The sequence below is a fragment of the Chelonia mydas genome, chromosome 2 (genome assembly GCF_015237465.2).
Source record: "Chelonia mydas isolate rCheMyd1 chromosome 2, rCheMyd1.pri.v2, whole genome shotgun sequence".
Lineage (NCBI taxonomy): Eukaryota > Metazoa > Chordata > Testudines > Cheloniidae > Chelonia > Chelonia mydas.
The window spans coordinates 201,611,487-201,627,542 of NC_057850.1; positions in this window are offsets into that span (position 1 = coordinate 201,611,487).

The following is a 16,056-nucleotide window of genomic DNA, read 5'->3' on the forward strand; positions in this document are numbered from 1 at the left end:
CGAGACCTATGAATCGGAACAGTCTCTCTCGCTAACTGATATGTGTCTAGCTCAAAAATCCCTGTTGTAGATCCAGATCAGAAGCTCAGTCCCCAGGCCAGAACTATCACACGAGATCCATGACTGATAATTAAGTGCAGGCTGAAGTCAAAGAAGCCTTTTCAACAAAATCTTTCCAGCACAGTTGCAATTACAGGTGCTTAGGCAGTAGTATTAACCTATGAAAAATGGTTAATACATATCTGACCTTTTCGGAGATTTCAGCATATGGAAACACTGCCAAATCAGAATTTTTTACATTTCTCATGTCCAATACATCCCATGAAGTAGCTGAATAAAACAGATCTACATTTATCCACCAAACCAGAACAAATAAAAGGATTTGTTTAAGCTCTTTATCTTCTATAAACATATGAAAAGTATCCTTTCTGCAAAATTGATGCCTACCTATAAATCCTAGCATTAGCTGTTTCCTTTGCTTTTATATCTGCCCTAGATCTGTCAAAAATGTTTTCACAAGTACAGGTTGACAAGAAGTTAATCCAAAAAAGACAATGTCTAATTGGAACAGGATACACATTACCCAGCCACGCCATTTTACAAGGGGAAAGTAATGCTTTCTAGTTCACATGTTACAGTAATTCCCCTAGAGGCATTATATTGTTTCTGCTAGATCAGATTTTTTGCCTATGTACCATAGATCTACTTACAGCAGAGAAACTAGAGTTATTCTGGGAATTTACACAAAAAGCTTTTGTGAAAAAATTAAGGTTTAAGAAATTGTATGTGCTCCCGTGAGACCTTTCAGCACTTACAGCAAATATATCTCTGTAACTTTACCTCTGCCTTTCCGTGCATAGGAGTTGATAAAAGCAACATATATTGAGCTATGATATACTTTTTCCACACAACCCACAAATTAGCCAGTGGAACTCATTGTCACAAACTATCATTGAGGCCAAGGGTTTGGTAGGATTCAAAAAAAGGATTTGGCATTTATATGTATTATGAAAGCATCCAGAGTTACAAGAGCAAGGCATTAAAAAAAAAACATTTTGGAAGGTATAAAAAAACTCTAATTTATAGGGGTTACGTGTCTTTCTCTGTAGGCAGATTGCTCCACAATTACAAAATGCAGGGTTTCTTGCATCTTCTCCTAAGCAGCTAGTACTAGTCACTGTCTGACACAGGATACTGGACAAAATGGACCACTGGTCAGATCCAGAATTGCAATTACTAGGTCACTATATTCCTAGCTGTATTCTGTTGAGATGATTACTCTTAATTGCTTTATCTGAAAAGGGCAGTAATAGGATATTAATCTGGTTATTTACTTTGGGCAACTGTTCCTATGAGATAATATAAAGACTACATTTTGCTGGAGCCTTTATATGAGAGACATTTAGCTAATTGTATTGGCTCTGATGAGGCCCCCGATTTCTCTTAAATGAAAACAGAAGTAAAAGGAATGGATAGTTTCATTATGAGATCCAGGGTTCTGCATTTTGTCTTCAAGAAAAATTATTTTCCTCACCGTGTAAAGGTTACACTTTAAATTACAATGTAACTTTTTTGAGCTGTGTTATTTGAATTTGCCTGCCTTAGCCCCTGGAGTATGCCATGAGCCAAGACATATAAGTAATATGCAACACCTAATTGATCCCAGTTGCTGTGTGCGGCTCCACAGTGATCCCCTGGCCAATTACTTGAGCATGTGCAGTAGCACCAACAGCAGAGGACGTATCGATATCAATAATAGCAATAGCACAAGCAGCCATGGCTGTGAAGGTCCTGCACTGTGTGCTAAATAATCCCTGGGAACTCTGCAGTGATGGAAACTGCTCCCTTATTACTAAACACAATATACAAGATTCAAGCTTCTTGCTCCCATCTTCAAGGCCCTTCACAGCTTTTCACCTCTTCTTTTTCCTTTCCACTCTTGTTTCTTTTTGCATCCTTCCAGCCCCCATGCCAGCACAGACAACTCATTTATCCACACCTCCCACAAGCATCTTTACACCTTCTTCTATGCTGCACCCTACCCATGGCTCAATTTATAAACTGCAATGTACCTACAGAGCAGCTCAGCTGATTGCAGCATGCTGCACTATGGGATGTGCCCCCAGAAGATTCAGCACCATACACAAATGAGTATGGGGCATTACAGCAACCTCACCGTTATTTTGCAGTGTGGCTAAACTAACTGAGAGAAGGAAATCTAATGCAGATTACCTGAGATAATTCTGCACTGAAGATGCACTCTAGTAGGCTGCAAGGGAGACCCTCATATACACACTCTAGGGAAACTAGGACCCAGATAGTGTCCCTCCTCCCCACCCTGTGACCATGGGGGAAAACTTCAGGGGGGTATCGGCCAGAGTGTCTAGCCGGTAAGAACAGCTGCCGGAGAAGCCAAAGCGGGGACGTTTGGACACTCAGAGAACTTTCTACAGTTACTTTCTCTGCCCAGTGCTGATTGGCTGTTTATTCCAACCCTCTCGCTCACAGCCTCTTCACCTCAGCTTCATTCCACACCTGCCCCTTCTACTTTCTTCTCCCCTGCCCTGTCCCATGCCCACCCTTCCCTTTACTTTTCTTTTCTTTCCACTTAGTTGATCCCTGTAGTATCTTACTGATTAACAGATTGCTCCCAAGAGACTTCCTTGAACAGAAACTATGCACAGCAATGAGGCAGCAAAACATCCTGCTAACCTGAATAGCTGCAGCATGTGACTACCCTGTCCTGGGCTTCTTTGTTTCTCTATGGCAAACATCGTCTTAATGAGACAAAGCACCTCACACGTAGGTAGGCCCAGGACTGGTTGCTTGACTCTATGTTCTCCCGCACTCTCTGACACTTAAATACAAAGGAAAAATGACATAACCAGTGTGCACTCGCCCACCACTGGCATTGTTCCTGTGTTATAGTCTTTCACAGACACTTTTGACTTTGCCACTTTTACATGCTCCTTACAATCCCCACCCAAGGAAACCCACCAAAAATTGTGGAACTAATATGCTGTTTGCTGCTATCAGATTGTTCAGTCTCTTGGTGTGTTTTACCCCTTCCCCCAGCCTCTATCTGTCTGGTCTATTTAAACTGTAAGCTCTTTGGTGCCGGGACCATCTGTGCCTCTGTTTATACAGTACTTAGCACAATTGAGACCTGTTCTCAATTGGTTCTTAGCCACTACCATAATACATGTGATTATTAGTATTAATATCAATATTAATAATAATTAATAGTAGCTTACATTGTAAATCCTCCGGTCAGCAAAGCCCTTAGCACATGATTAACTTAAGGCACATGCCCAAGTTCCAGTGGACTGCTCGGGCGCTTGAAGAGAAGCCCATGCATGAGTGTTTAGCACTGTACCTTGGGCAACTTCAGATGGTTGTGTACATTATGCTGCAGGCCAAAGGTTAATAAGAATTCTGTGTGTCCACTGAAAGAAAAATGGACCCTGTACTTTGGATATAGAATTCTCAGCCCGCCAAGGCTCTCAGATCCATGACACAAGAAGGGACAATCAGACACCCTGATTCATAAAATAACTGTTAGATTTGTTTGTTTGTAGAATTACAGTAAATAAATGCAATTCCTAGATTTTGTTTCTCTACATATAAATTTTATCTAGTGATCATTTCTAAATTTCAGTATTTTAGACAACTGGCATACAATTAGATAATATCACAGTTGAGCCTGTATTAAATATTCATTTTCTCTATGTAGTATATGAAGTATAACTATTTGAAATCAGAAAATCTACAGTGTTTGTGAAAGCCGATAAATGATGAATAGGGGGCATGAACATTCATTAAAAAATCTAAACAAAAAATTATCTTTGCCTTATCCCTTTTGATAAAGTCAGCCCAGGCCCTAACCACAATGAATACAATAAAAAATAGCAGTAGCAGAAACTTTAAATTAATTTCCTTAGCATAAATCAAGATTTATTACATGTTCACTTTCATGATTACACATTTCTGATATAAAAACAAAGTAGAATAACACCAAGGAACTGCAGGGAATTGCAGCTGTATTTGGAAGGCCTTCAGAAAGATGTATCCAGTCTTGCCCTGTGCTCCTCTTCCGCTGTTGTGCTATTTCAGTCAATGAAGCTCTGCTCATTGACACCAGCTGTGAATCTGGCCCATCTCTATATATCCACATTCTGTGCTTGGATCTTCTATATTGTTTAATTTGATCTCCTAGACAACTTTCATAACATGTAATGTACTTACAGTTGCATTCTGTAAAGCTCTCAGCAAGCAATGCGGCAATAAATACCTAGAATAATTGTCAAGCTAAATGAATCTCATTTAATGTAAATGGTTATTGAAAGTGATTTTAGTTCACCATTAAACTAAATAGAACTGCAATCAGAGTGTTTATTTCAATGAGAATTATTGTACTCAATAAAATCTCTAAGAACTACACTGCTCTTTATTATACAAAGTAAAGATCATGATTAGTGAATCTGATCTTTTCGACAAAGCCCTAACTTAAACAACAGCATGAGGTATTAAGAAGTAACTTAAATACAAGAGGCCAGATTCATCAGTACTCTGACTGTTTATGTCATTCAGAGCAGTTGCAGGCCTAGTTTAACCAACCAGTTCAGTGAAGCTGAATTGATAGCTGCTTTGCATTGCCAGAGCAACACAAAGCAGCTGGATGGTACTAATAGGGTGACCAGACAGCTATTGTGAAAAATTGGGACGGGGGTGGGGGTTAATACAGTGGTGAGCTGGAACTGGTTCCCACCGATTTGCTAGAACCGGTTGTTAAATTTAGACGCCCTTTTAGAACCGGTTGTTCTGTGGGGGACAACCAGTTCTAAAAGGGCTTCTAAATTTAACCGGCCAAAAGTGGCACCTTAGTCACCAATTCCATGGGTGCTCCAGCCCTGGAGCACCCAAGGGAAAAATTTGGTGGGTGCAGAGCACCCACCAGCAGCTCCCCTCCCCGCCCCTGGCCCCGGCCCCAGCCCCAGCCCCAGCTCACCTCCGCTCCACCTCCACCTCCTCCCCTGAACGCGCCGCCCTGTTCTGCTTCTCCAGCCCCCACCCCAGGCTTCCCGCGAATCAGCTCTTCGCGCGGGAAGCCAGGGCAGGGAGGTGGAAGTGAGCTGGGGGGGGTGAGGAGGGCCACCCGCGCCGCAGCAGGTAACCCAGGGCGGGGGGGGGGGTGCGCAGGGGAACTACTCCCTGCCCCAGCTCACCTCCGCCACCTTCAGCCTGAGCGGGAAGCTGCCGCTTGCTTCTCAGCCGTCCCCTGCTTTCAGCCGAAGAGTGGATTCGCGGGAAGCCGGGGGGCGGAGAAGCAGGGCGGGGCAGTGCGTTCAGGGGAGGAGGAGGAGCAGAGGTGAGTGAGCTGGGGCCGGGCACGGGGTGGGGAGCTGCCGGTGGGTGGTCTGCACACCAAATTTTCCCCGTGTGTGCTCCAGCCCCAGAGCACCCAGGGAGTCAGCGCCTAAGGCGCCACTTTTGATGTGATCAGTGGGGGAGTGGCCACTCCTCCTGCTCCCCCCGCCAGCTATGCTCCCCCGCCCCTAGGAGCCAGAGGAATGCTGCCGGATGCTTCCTGGGAGCTGCCCCAGGTAAGCACCTCCAGGACTCCCCACCTCGCCCCACGGCAGGTGCCTCTGGCTCTTAGGGGTGGGGTGGGGTGGGTACCCACTACGGTGGCCCACGAGACCCTCCTGCCCGGTTCTGGGGGCAGTCAGGGGATGGGGAGGGGGGTGGATGGGGCAGGGGTTCTGTGGGGGGGCATCAAGGAACACGGGGGGGATTGGATGGGGTGGGCAATGACCCCCTCGTGGGGTGAGGAGGGAACCCGTTGTTAAGATTTTGGCAGCGCATCACTGGGTTAATAGGAGCCTATAAGAAAAAGACCCAAAAATCGGGACTGTCCCTATGAAATCAGGACATCTAGTCACCCTACATACCAATGAGTCTGACCCAAGATAGTCTAGTTTATAGTATCATATGGTCATTTACACACACAAATGCAAACACTATTGAAACTTAGAGCAATTATCTGTGAGTCAGTTATTGTAGCAAGCAATACAGAGGGTTAGTCTCCTTTATCCTATGTAGAAAGTTGGGAACACTGCATCACACTGAATATGACTAAAATAGGACTGTACTAGTTATGGCTTGAGAAAAGCTTCATATCATAATCACAGTCTACATCAAATGTGATTTCCTTTGCAGAACTCTATTGTAGACCTCAATCCATTAAGTTTACCCTTTGTCCTGCAATGCTGAGACCAAACAGGCCAGCAAGAACAAATTTCTCAGAGTAGGCTAGGGTTAGGGTTAGGGTTAGGGTACAGTCAGATAGTGAAAGAGTGCTCTAGAGGCGGAGTGACTGGCTGAGGGGACTGAGAACTGGTATAAAAAGTCACTCAGCAGTGGGTAACTGATCTGAATCCAGCTCAGTATGCTAGTGGCCAAAAAGGCATTAACTAACTGACAGCTGTTCCACAGAAATGAGAGGGTAGTTTCTGTCTCTTAGGTCTGTGGCTAGTCAAACTGCTAACTCTTTGTGGTGATAGTTTTGGTGAGACATATACCAGCACTCTTAGATCCCAATCCAAACAAGCACTTAAGTACATGCCTAGATTTAAGAACCTGAGTGGCCACATTAACTCCAAAAGACCTGCTCAGATGTCTAAACATACACGTGTGTAAGTGCTTGGCTAGCCAAGGACCTAAGAGACAGAAACCACCCTCTCATTTCTGTAGAACAGCTGTCAGTTAGTTAATGCCTTTTTGGCCACTAGCACACTGAGCTGGATTCAAACCAGTAACCCACTGCTGAGTGACTTTTCATGCCAGTTATCAGTCAGTCAGTCACTCCGACTCTAGAGCACTCTTTCACTAGTGGACTGTAACACAGTGTTATACCTCCTATTCAGTGAAGTAAGGGTGCTCCACATGATGCTCCACCCTGGGTTTTTATTATAGTTGTTAACCAAAGGTCTGATCCTTATTCACTTGGCGGAAGATTGGGGTCCAAGTCATTTGCGGTACAGGACAGCACAGTTCATCTTTCTTACCACCTCAGGCCCGTGCATAAAATCAGAAAAATATTTCCTCCTGCTATAAGAATTTCTATGTCTTGGGTGTTACATCACTTGAATCTTCTGGGCAATAACCTTCTGAAACTAGCTTGGCATAGTGCGAGGAAGTAGCTTTGATCAATCTTAAATCCTCAGCCCTTGACACTTTAATCAAAATAATTTAAAATTCTATTAAGCACAATATGCAGAGCGTTAACACGCTGAACCAGTGAGTGGTTAGGCTGTAAGAGATGAGTGATATACCTGAGTAACAGCCATGGTAGAAGGGCTCTTGTATTTTCTCCTTGCTGAATCATCATGGGAAAGAATGGCACAATTCCTCTCTCTTTGCCATGCTAGTGCTTGATTCAAAGGATCTGACAAGTATCCACACTTACAAACATTCAACTCAGAACTCCTTACAGAAGGAAAGTGAAAGCAAGGGCACTTTTCTAAATGTCTGATTATCTAGGAAAATCTGGGTGACATAAAGGTTATGAGTATTTTATTGTGGAGTACATAAAATCTGTTTTCTCATGAGCCAGTGGATCCCAACACAAAAGTGTTGGAGTCCATTCAGCAGCTGGCCACCCCTCCATGCCCATTTCCAATGCCCTCTTACACTCTGGCCTCTTGTCAGCACAGCTGCCACTATCTCTTTTTAGGTTTCAGAGTAGCAGCCGTGTTAGTCTGTATCCGTAAAAAGAAAAGGAGGACTTGTGGCACCTTAGAGACTAACAAATCTCTTAGAGCATAAGCTTTCGTGAGCTACAGCTCACTTCATCGGATGCATTCAGTGGAAAATACAGTGGGGAGATTTATATACACAGAGAACATGAAACAATGAGTGTTACCATACACACTGTAACGAGAGTGAGCAGGTAAGGTGAGCTATTACCAGCAGGAGAGCGGGGGAGGGGGAACCTTTTGTAGTGATAATCAAGGTGGGCCATTAATTCCAATTCAGCAGTCTCTCGTTGGAGTCTGTTTCTGAAGTTTTTTTGTTGAAGAATTGCCACATTTAGGTCTGTAATCGAGTGACCAAAGAGATTGAAGTGTTCTCCGACTGGTTTTTGACTGTTATAATTCTTGACATCTGATTTGTGTCCATTTATTCTTTTACGTAGAGACTATCCAGTTTGGCTAATGTACATGGCAGAGGAGCATTGCGGCACATGATGGCATATATCACATTGGTAGATGTGCAGGTGAACCTTGATTATCATGACAAAAGTTTCCCCCCCGCCCCCTGCTCTGCTGCTGGTAATAGCTCACCTTACCTGATCACTCTCGTTACAGTGTGTATGGTAACACTCATTGTTTCATGTTCTCTGTGTTATAAATCTCCCCACTGTATTTTCCACTGAATGCATCCGATGAAGTGGGCTGTAGCTCAAGAAAGCTTATGCTCTAATAAATTTGTTAGTCTCTAAGGTGCCACAAGTACTCCTTTTCTTTTTCTCTCTTTTTAATCTGTCCATTTTCTCCCTCTGGACCTTGCTCTCCTTCTCTTCTCCTTGCCTTCTTTTTTTTAAGTCTGGACACAAAATCACACTTGGCATCCCAGAGAATGTTGCTAAGAAGCTGATCTTGTCATGTGGTAGGTTTAGAGTAGCAGCCATGTTAGTCTGTATCCGCAAAAAGAACAGGAGGACTTGTGGCACCTTAGAGACTAACAAATTTATTAGAGCATAAGCTTTTGTGGGCTACAGCCCACTTCACTGGATGCATAGAATGGAACATATAGTAAGAAGCTATATGTATCTACATACAGAGAAGGTGGAAGTTGCCATACAAACTGTCAGAGGCTAATTAATTAATATGAGCTATTATCAGCAGGAGAAAAATAATAGGTGCTAGGTGTCTCTCAAAACTCCATTAGCTCAGGTGTGATTTGAGGGCATTTAGGTACGATCAGCTCTGAGACCCATAAAGCACCTTTTTGTTCATGTGTGTGTTTACATTTGATTTTTACACTGTGTTTAATCTGAATAATGACAGGGTTTTTACAGGGAAAGATTAGTATTTGTGATCTTCACCAGATTTGATTGGCCAGAGAGATGATGTAGTAAGCATATATCTTGGCGCATACCATTTTGGTGTTTGTACACCAGGCAAAGTCCACTTCCCTCATAGCAGCTGCACACAAAAATCACAAATCACCCACGTAATTCTTCTATGTTTTGAGTAGAGTTCTAGCGGTTTACATTTAAATAATGCTTTTCATAGCGAGGCACACAGATCTTGACTCAGATCTCAGACCTCAGTAAACTACCACACACAAGGTCTCACTTTTAGCTCATTGTTTAGACTAGAATGAAACCAGATGAATGTAACACAGAGAGAGACACATTTCCTAAAACATTCCATAAATGGACTAATATTAACTTTGCAGACAAATGGAGAACGATAGCATGGGGAAGTTTGATTTTACAAATGAAAGAAAAAGGAAAAATGTTATTACCAATTCAAATAGATCACGAGCTCATTCCTGAACTCTGTTCCAGTAGTGCAAAAGGGTCACAGTGAAACAGCCAGAAGGTATATAATTTTTTACCATTAAATTTTGTGCTTGAGAAAAGGTAATTTGTTATGATCCCATGCATATAGCAGTAAAGAGAAGGCAACAGGTTATGAACTCTGAAACTTTTCCGCAGAGAAAGAGAGACCATATCATGACATCTGGTAACATCTTCCACCTTCAGTGCAGACAAAAAGAACTGATGGCTCTGAGCTATGGTGTGAAGTGCACAGATGTACAATGCTAGATTTTGTGGAAGAGGTTAAAAGCTTTTTAGATCATCTTAGTTCTTTCCTGAGTCAGATTCCAGGTAGGCCAGTTTGACCTGAAAAATATGAATCCATGCAAGGTACTCTGAAGAGAAGGTGTGTAGTGTGCTAAATACTACCTATGCTATCAGTTTTAAATACTCAGGACAGGGAACCTAGAAGTCAATGAGGATTTTTCCTGAGAAGGAATGAGGCATTTGGTCTATGATTAACTTGAGCTAAAAATCCCTGTGAAAAAATATCACTTTAATAAAATTTCAACTTTTCTAACATTTTTATAATCACTAATTCTCAATAATGTACAGTACATCTTACATAACAATAAAACAACCACAATACTCCATGTGGTAGACTCATCATAAATTTCTACCAGGAATACCATCATAAACTACCATTTTCCGTTATAAAAAATAACCATTAAAACCCAGACATGCACAAACAAGGTAATCTGCCATAAATTGTGAAATGGTAGAATACTACAAATGTAAATTTATTCAACTCCCATTGCAATGCATGTAATTTCCATAGCTTTATTAGAAATCTTGCAGGTGCGGTAGTTTGGCACTAGGTTATAAATATAGCAGGAATGAGTCAGCATGCAAATTCCTTCTTTAGAAAACAATCTGAGAGGTTTTATAGTCCAAAGCTGTTTATTATTTTCTAAGAACAGTGAGGCAAGTTCATGTTCAGAACCTGCTGAGAGAAGAATTCACAAAACATTCTGGTATGAAATGGGTTGGGGGGGAGGGTCTCTGCAAAAAAGCACCACCCTAGAATGGTCTCAAATCCAACTTTTAGCTACGGTATTTTTTTTTCTGTTACACTGAGTCATTAGGGTCCTCATGAGATTGTCAATGCATTCACTCCACTAATGAAGTGAGAGCACAGCTAATGCTGGGAATTGCATCTCCTCAATGAATGATGGGGCCTCTCAATGCCTAAGCCACACAACACAAAAAATATCATACAAAAGCAACCCCATTTTCCATTTCCCTGGTCCAACCATCTTTGAATAAGAATGAGTGGAAAAGATACTTTTGATGAGTCCAGACATCTTTGTACTCTGCTGACTCAAAAATGGTTTTGTTTTTACATGACAGATTGCAGCAAGCAAGTACTTCCTAATATGATCCAATAATGTTTCTTAGGCACAATGACAAATGTGAAAAGCTATTTGGTGAGTCAAGACTGTCTTCAATTTGCGTTTTGTACTGGGCTGAGAGCACGGTGTCTAATAATAAGTAATGGGCAAGATTCTGAAGCTGGGTTGGAGCCTCTTTATTCCATTCTAGTGGTGTGAAAGGCAGTGGTGTTGGAAGAATTTGTATAGTAGGGGGTGCTGAGAGCCATTGAACCAAACTGTAAATCCTGTATATAATGGAATCCACTTCAAGCCAGGGGGTGCAGCAGCACCCTGGCTCCCCTAGTTCCAGCATCTATTGGTAAAGGGGCTGTAAACTAGCTTCCAACTGTCAGCAGAGAATTCCCCTGGTATGGGTGAATTTCCTGCTGGTACATCTGCATTGCAGTGAGGCCCTGCAGCTCTGTTCCTGCACCCTCTCCTCAGGTTCAGGGCAGAGAGAGGGCGTGTGAGGGTCAGGAAGGGGTCTGACAAAGTGGAGCTGTGCAACAGCGGTCCTCATCTGGCATAGGGTTGATTAAGGACCCTGCAATCAGGGCATAAATTAGAGCTGCCCAGAAGCTATTCTTATTCACATTGGGGTTGGGGCTAGCCTGGGAATCTGGGAGCTGGAACCAGCTCCTTGATGTTCCCTCCCATGTCACCCCTCTCCTGTACAATGAAGAATTTAGGAGCAGGAGAGACTTAAGTCCAAAACCAAGTCTTGCTAGAACCATCTGGGAATTTCTCACCAAATCAATTCCCTGTCATTGCAGAGGCCTCGGGCACTGGTGCACCTTTGTCCCTCCTATCCTCTGCCTGTGGCACACAATAACTTAGTCTCCAGAAGGCTGTAATACTTTAGTCTAATCCAGGTTACTGGGCTCAATGCACAGGTTATTGGGTGGGGCTTAGTGGCCTTTGATGTACAGGAGGTCAGACTAGATGATTTGGTGGTTGTTTTTATGACTCTGACTCAGTCTATATCAATAATTAATAAAGGAAGCAAAATTGTAAGAGGGGAGATAACAGAGATATTTTGAGAGTGAGGGAATCAAGTGAAAACATCAAATGAATTATTATCCTCATATAGAACCCGGTTCGGCTCCCAGTGAAGTCAATGGAAAGACTCTCAGAGATATCAGTAAGCATAAATTCTGGAACTGTGGGTGCTGGGGGTGCAGCACCCCCTGGCATGAAGTGGTGACCATCATACACAGGGTTTATAGTTTGGGTCAGTGGCTCTGAGCACCCCCACTATACAAGTTGTTCCAGTCCCTGTCAGTAGGAGCTGCGGCCTGATGTCATTGAATGTCATTTGGGCATTATCCTGGCTCTCACATTTTGTACATGGTGTAACCTGTGGCATAAGCCACAGGGCCAGGGTTAAAGCTGCCGGAGGGGAGGTGGGAGAATGGGGACGGACAACTTTAACTGAATTTCCAAACTTTGTACAGGTTTAAGTCAGAATATAAAAGTTTTACTGTCAGCAGGGTGGGCCTCCCCACCTAGCATTGGCAGTAGCCCCACCTGGGTGTTATGGGGTAGGGGAACTCGGCCCTCCCACTCCACCAGGTTCCCCTACCCCATAGCTAGGTCTAGCCTGTGATGCCAGGGGCTGTTCTATATTACACTGGTTTCAGAGTAGCAGCTGTGTTAGTCTGTATTCGCAAAAAGAAAAGGAGGACTTGTGGCACCTTAGAGGCTAACAAATTTATTTGAGCATAAGCATATTACACTGGCAGCAGTACTCCCCCAGTGACAGAAGATCAGGTGGAGTGGAGTGATCCAGTCCTACCCCTTCCACCCAAGGCCATGTCCCGCATCCCATCTCTCTCAATCTGTGTCACACAGCCTAGGTTAGCAGGCAGGCAGTACTGGGACCCAGGTTTATGCCACCTAAGGACTCTACTAAACTGGGGGCCATTTTCTGGTCTCTGCGCACTGCTTCAGTGTCACAAAATGGCTGGACCAGGGTGAGGAGTTAGGCCTAAGCATTATTATTTTTGTCTATCAATGTTGTATCTTATGCAATTAGAAGACTTCTGGGGGGGAGGGGAAGGAAGTGCTCAGAGGTACACTAAAGCTTTTCAAATTTCAGTTCAGTTCTCAGCCTGCTATGGCCTAAAGTGGTGAAAATGTGGCTCAGCAAGCCAGCTGAAATTGGCAGGTTTCCATCTCTAGCTCACATATGTGCTAGTGTTTTTTCAGGCTTGTTTAACGAACGTTGTGATTTCTCGCCCCTTCCCCTGAATCATAGTTTAAGATCTATCATTCAAGACAGCCTGATCTTGAGCCATGTACATATATCACACAGAACATTAAAACCTGACCTTTTATACACAGGATAATAAATACCTGTGAGTCACTTGCAAGGTAGTAACTCACTGACGTGGTTCAGCAGAGAATAAAAGCAGAACCTCAACAAGAAAATCTTCAGTTGTAACCAAATCTTGAGGGGCTCTGTAATCATACTTTTACATTTAGAAACCTGTAAAACCATGTAAATGCATTTCAAAATGGGGATGATATGTTAGTAAATGGAAATGTGGCAGGAGGGGTGCCAAGTGCTGATGTGTCCGCCTGCACAATGTAAGGAATTGTTGGATATGTGCTATGACCCAGTAACATCATCAGACAGCTGGACTGTTATGACTTCAGTTCAACAAACAGTGTATCGCAGTCTTCTGTCAGCTCTCATTGTTACCATCTGATTCAGCAACCTTTCCAGTGGCATTGCTGCTGTGACACAGCAGTCTGCTTTGCAGGACTTTGTTGCCTTTAGAGCTCTTCTATTTGGTGTATAGGGTCTGGTCCAGGTCTTCTAAGATGAATGGATGAAGCATGAGTAGCAGGCAGAGAGGCCAGGAAACCCTCTGTGTCACAAGCAGCCTCCAGGACTTGAGAAGTTAGCCCTGGGACTCACAAGAAATATTGGTCTCCTTCAGTTTACATCAGGCAGCAGCTCTCTGTGTAGCAAGCTCATGCGTAGCCTCTAGAATAAAGCACAAGGAGAAATATTAGCATGATTTAAAAGGATGCCATCGGATGGTCCGGTCTCTTGAAACTTTACCACCATTAGGCAGAGTGGTATTTGCACAGAGAGATCCTGAATCCAAAAACAATTATACGTGGTGATTATACAATAGCCACTCACCCACATAGCTCCCAGTTTTGTGTATTCAGCAGCACACATTTTATATTACTAGACATTGGAGCCCATGCCCTTCCCTTTACATGTTAAAGGGCCTGGAGGAGGAGGAGGACAGATCCTCAGCTCATCGGCCTTTGCTGCTCCATTACATTTTCCCTGTTGGAAGCAGGGCTGCGGCAGCATGAGAGGCAATGGAAACGCTTGCCATTGCCCGGATACTATTTTCTTGTCTATGCCACATGCTACTCTTGGCTGAGTTCCCCAACCAGCATCCCATAAACTCTGCAGAGACACTGTGAAGGGGAAGGTACTGCTGGCTGGGCGCTTGCATGGTAACATGCTACCTTGATGGGATGCCAAAAAAATCATTTATACAGCCCAGAGAAAAGATCCCTAAGGAGCCTTCTCCTGGGGTGAAATGTTGAAGTGAGTTACACTCCATCACAAAGCAGGCATAGAACTGCGACATTTTTTTCTTTTTGGTAGCAATGAGGTTACAGGGACTTCCCATCACTCAGCTAATCCACCCCCCCCCCAAATATATGCACCATGCAGTTTCATACAGATATATATATATACACACAGTTCTATCTGGGTGCTGGAACAATTTGTATAATGCGGGTGCTGAGAGCCAGTGTACCACACTGTAAACCCTGTATATAATGGAAGCCACTTTAAGCCAGGGGGTACGGTAGCACCCCTGGTTCCAGCACCTATGAGCTCTATCCCACAGAACAAGAACGACCTTGCCATCATCTTGTTATGCAAATACAACAATCATCATTCTTTTAGAGCACACTCCCTGGGCTTCAATAACGAAAATCATTATGATTCAAAATTCATGATCTATTTATTCAGTATTGTGTTGTGCTCTAGTGCCAGCTGGATTACTATGCCTTTAAGACTACAATCTCTTTGAAACAGAGACTGCTATTTGCTGGCACTGCTCTTCTATTTTAAAGCATCATGTACACAACAGTAATAATCATGTAAAGTTTAGTAATATTTACAAGATTGGGGGAAAAACTGTAATGCGGTTAACAGAAAACACAAACATCCCTTTACCAACTGTTTTATTCTTTTCCAAGTCTTTCCCTCATTCTATAAAATTAACATTTTTTGTAAATACAAAAGACAAAATCATAAATTACTGGATTTGGCAGAGATGGTGGCAGGGCACAGCTGGAGTGTTTGAAATGTGGCAGTTTTCTTCTGGGCCATCATTTTTGCTGTTCCTTTGGGTACGTGCAGCTAAATGAGGATACTGCTAATGCCACATCCATGTAAATCTCAGAGTAGAACTTGTGGGCAAAAAGGAGTGTTTTCTCCTTTACAGACTGGATTTCTTCACATCATCATGGTCTCATCTCAGCAGCTCACATGCCATTATGTATCCATGTACTGCAGATCTTCGCATTTTTCATTCTGCATCAGGCTAACAATATGCACTCACTCCCATTGAAGATCCCTGGCAGAATAATACACCACCTGTTCAGGGTTTGGATTTTTTTCCCCCTTACTAATTAAGCATTTAAATTGTTTCCCAACTAAATTGAATTTCTTTTCTTTTCTGCCCCATCCCTTGGCTGCATCTTCATAGACATTTTCCTTTTGAACGCAAATGAAAAAGAAACCCTCGAGCATAAGTGGGCCTGTCATTTTAGCCAAAACAGCCATTAGTGCTGAGCTGAGAAATCATGCTCAACTCATACTGAATGACTATATGAGGTACCAAATGATGGGGAACAACAGATAGGAGCACTAGCCATGGGGCCAGAGAATTATCAAAGAATGATGGGAGGGGCCAGGAGGGAAGGGCAACACTGTCATTTGGTCTAATCAAAGCCTATTTGTTAACTAGTTTTGAAGTGCTGATGACTGTATAGCTTACAGAAAACAGGCATGTCCTAAATATGGAGTAG